Here is a 4514-nt window from a genome sequence, read left to right as displayed (position 1 = left end):
TGCTTAAACCGTCCAGTGATTTTCCATCACACTTAGAACCAAATTCAAACACCATCCCTTATAAGGCCACATCCCTCCAGCTTCATACATCGCCTCTCTCTCTACTTCAGCCCTATCAGACTTCTTTCAGTTCTTTGGTAATTCCAGACTCTTTTTCATCTCAGGGCCTTTGCACGGGTTCTCTGCCATCTTGTCCTTCCCATAACTCTTCATATGGGCCATTTCTTTTCTTCCCTTTTTTTTTTTGATTAAAACAATTTTTTTAATAGAGATGAGGTCTCACTATATTGCCCAGGCTGATCTCGAACTCCTGGGCTCAAGCAATCCTCTCACCTTGGCCTCCCAAAGTACTGGGAGTGGGCATGAGCCACTGTGCCCAACCTCTTTTCTTCCTTCCAATCTCCACTTAAAAAATATTTTGTTAGAAGGGCCTTCCCTGACCTCTCCATCTGAGTAGGTCCCCCACTATTTCATATCACAGCTTCCTTTCTGTTGCAGTGTATGTTGTATTTGTTTGTTGGTTTTATTTTGGTTTTAGAGACAGAGTCTCACTCTCTTACTGAGGCTGGAGTGCAGTGGCACAATCATAGCTCATTCGTCCACCTCAGCCTCCCAAGCAGCTGGGACTACAGGTGCGTGTCACAATGCCCAGTTAATTTTTTACTTTTTTTTTTTTTTGTAAAGATGGTGTCTCACTGTGTTGCTCAGGCTGGTCTTGAACTCCTGGCCCCAAGTGATCCTCCTACCTTGGCACTGGGATGACAGGCATGAGCCGCCATGCCTGGCCCTATTTTGCATTTTGTAGCCATTTACTTGCATGCTCCTGTGCTAGACTCCAGTTCCCAGTCCTTCCATGTGAAAGAGCCCCCTTCCTTTCCACAGTTCTCACTCTCCCTACATGATCCATGGCTAAGGTCAGCAACAACCTGCTTATCACTGCAGTCTGTGGTTCCTTTGTCTTCTTCCTTCTCTATCCCTCTGTAATTCTTGACACCTCCACCTTCTTGGAATGTTTCTCTCCACTGTCCTGGTTCCTGTTTCCCTGTATATCTGTCCACCTGCCCTCCCAGCCCTTAACTGTGGACAAACCCAGGGTGATTCCCGGCCGTCTGCCTTTCTTGTCAACCACGAACTAATATAGCAGAAAGCACAATTCCCAATAGTAAGAAAAGTAAGTGTCAAGTTGGCTAGGCCATGGGAAAAACATTATACTTTTTGTTTCTCTGCAAGTATTTTTTCAGTGGGAATAATACTGAAATCGGTGGACTTTGAGTAAAGGAGATTACCTTCCATAATGTAGGTGGGCCTTATCCAATCAGATGAAGGCCATAAGAGGAAAGAATGAACTTCCCTGAGCAAGAAGAAATTCTGCCTTTGGACTTGAGCTGCAATACCAGCACTTCCTGGGGTCTCCAACCTGCCAGCTCATCCTTGCAGATTTTGGATTTGCCAGCTTTCATACTCACATGAGCCAGTTCCTTAAAATTCAGTCTATCTTTCTCATTGGCTCTGTTTCTCTGGAGAACCCTGACTAATAGAGTAGGTGCTAAATAAATCTTAACTTAAAAAATCCCAAACTCTTTCCTTAGTGAAATCTTTCTCACAGATCCAAATATCAGGTCTGAGATTCAGGTCACCCAAGTTCTAGTTCCAGGTTTGCCACTTGCTGGCTGGATGATCTTGTCCAAGTCTCCCGATGTCTGTAAACCTGCTTCTCCCTCAGTCTTTCCCACCTCCATAAACAGCACCTCCAGCCATCCAGATAATCAGATTAAAAACCCAAGAAGTCATTCTTCTAGATTGCTGTCTTTCCTTTATTCCCCATTCCGGATCATCAGCAAATTGTTTCACTTCCACCTCCAGAGTGGATCCATGTGTCAGACTCCATCACCTGGTCCAAGCACCACTGTCACCTGCCTGGGTGATGCCTCAGACCTGCTGCTTATCTCCCAGCTTCCCTTTTGCTCCCACAATCCACAGCAGCCAGGGTGATTTTTTAGAAATATAGATCAGATCATAGCACTTGAACTGGTTTCCTATTGCTGCTATAACAAATTATAATTTAGTGGCTCCAAATAACACAGGCTTATTATTTTACAGTTCTAGAGGCCAGAAGTCTAAAATAGGTTGTTAAGGCTGCATTCCTTCCAGATACCTTAGGAAGATCTGATTCCTTGCCTTTTCCACCTTCTAGAAGCCACTTGCATTCCCTGGTTCACAGCCCCTTCCTTGCATCCCTTTGACCTCCACTTCTGTCATCACATCTCCTCTGACTCTGACCCTCTTACCCACCTTTTATAAGGACCCTTGTGCTTCCACAGTGCCCACCCCGATAAGCCAAGATAGTCTCCCCATCTCAAGCCTTAATAGCATCTGCAAATCTCTTTGCCATGTGAGGTAACATATTCACAGGTTTGGGGGATTAGAACGGAGACATCTTTGGAGGGCTGTCTACCACAGCACTCTTAAATCCTTCCAGTGGTTCCTCATTGCTCTTAGAATTAAAGCCAGACATCTCACCTGACTTATAAAACCCTCAGGAACCTACCCCTGCTACCCCATTCTGCCCACCTTGGCCTCCTTGCTGTTCCTTGAATGCACCAAACCCAATCCTGCCCGAAAGTCTTTCTTTTGCTTTTCCTTCTGCTCTGAGTGCCCCCTCCCAGATCTGCATGTGGCCTGCTCCTTCTTGTCATTTAGGTCTCAGCTCAAGGGTCACTCCTCAGAGAGGCTTTCTGTTGTCTAAAGTAGCTCTAGTAGATCATCTCATATTGTTTCCTTCATAGCGCCTTATCTCTGCTTGACGTTTTCTTGTTCACTGTAGATTGAGCATCCCTTATCCAGAATGCTTGGGACCAGAAGTGTTCCTGATTTCAGATTTGTTTGGATTTTGGAATGTTTGCATTTTGCTGATTCAGAATTCCAAATCCAGAAATCAAAAATCCAAAATGCTCCAAAGAGTATCTCCTTTGAATGTCATGTCTGTGTTCAAAAAGTTTTGGATTTTGCAGCATTTTGGATTTTGGATTTTTGAATTTGTGATGCTCAACCTAAATTTGTTTGTTGTCTGCCTGCTACATAAGAATGCAGGCATCTTCAAAGCTGGGACCTTGTCTTTCCTGAATCCCCAGCATCGGAACTCAACCAGTATTTGCTGCTATGTCAATGAGCCCCAGTTTTCTAATTTTCCCTATGGGTGTAATAACACCTTTTGACTCATCAGGTTTCTTTGAGGAGCAAAGGAAATAATAATAGCTACAGTTTTTAGTGGCCAGTGATGAGTTAAGCACTGCACCAGGAACTTTACACTTAAGATGCACTGTTCATGTCTTAGTTCAAGGCCATGTGATTGCAAGGAATAGAAACCTTCTCAAACCAGTTCAAGAAAAAGGAGGTTTATTGGAAGGTTATAACAGACAACCTGGTAAACATCCAAGGAGAGGGTAAAATGAGAGAGAGACAGGCTGCTTATCACCCTGCATCACTCCTTCCAGGGGCAGCATGGTCCCTTATCACCACTTTTTTCTGTGCAACTGGGCCTTCTCTCTGAAGACTAGCTCCTTCTGCTTCCACATGGTCACTTATGGCTCAAAATGGCCTCAACCCTCTGTGAACTTATGGCGTAGCTGCTTTGTAGCTACTGTCTCTCAGAGTCCTAAACCTCATTCCAGGGAGAGAGAGTCCAGTTGCCCTGGATTGAACACCTTGTCGACCCTTGGTGCCATCACCTGTGGACAAGATGATGAGGTCATGAACCCTGTGTGGCTGCCTGGGCACATGCCCTCAGAAGGGACTGTGGATGGGACACAATCCCAAAGAAAGAAATATGACTGGGCAGGCACCCCAAAACATGTCCGCAGTAGTGCAAAGCACTGAGCACACACTCCAGCTCAGCTCTCAACTGACATGAGTTCCGTCCTTTCCAACCACCTTTTCAGCTATTAGTTCAGAGTCCTCTGGCTCCCTAATAAATGCATCTCCAGCTTGGTTCTTATCTTCACACCAGTCAATACTTTAAGTTGCCTGCGGCTTATTTCCAGCACATGTATCCTGCTAGTTCTTCAAATTCAACCTAAGAAAAGCTGGATTACTCTTCCTCCAGAAACTGGCTCCTCTCCATTTCCTGCCTCTGACACAGCCTGATTCTTCCAGGCAGCCTCACGCTGAGCCCTTGGATCTGCTATCAGCCATTTCAGGGCCTTGGGAAGAGGTCTTTGCCTCCCTGTCATCTCCCTCCACTGTTGGTCTCCATGTTAACCCATGGCACAGCAGAGCAAGACAGCTGAGGTACTTTGCAGTCAGACAAACCTGGGTCCGACCCCAGCTCTACCTCTTAATCTTGTTTTGTTCTGCTTTTGTTTGTTTGTTTTTGTTTGTTTTGAGACAGGGTCTCGCTCTGTCACCCAGGCTGGAGTTTAGTGTCACCATCATGGCTCACTGCAGCCTTGACTTTCTGGGCTCAAATGATCCTCCTGCCTTGGCCTCCCAAGGAGGTGGGTCTACAGACACATGCC

The sequence above is a fragment of the Trachypithecus francoisi genome, unplaced genomic scaffold, assembly GCF_009764315.1.
Source record: "Trachypithecus francoisi isolate TF-2019V2 unplaced genomic scaffold, Tfra_2.0 Lachesis_group12, whole genome shotgun sequence".
Lineage (NCBI taxonomy): Eukaryota > Metazoa > Chordata > Mammalia > Primates > Cercopithecidae > Trachypithecus > Trachypithecus francoisi.
This window is presented reverse-complemented; position numbering follows the sequence as displayed.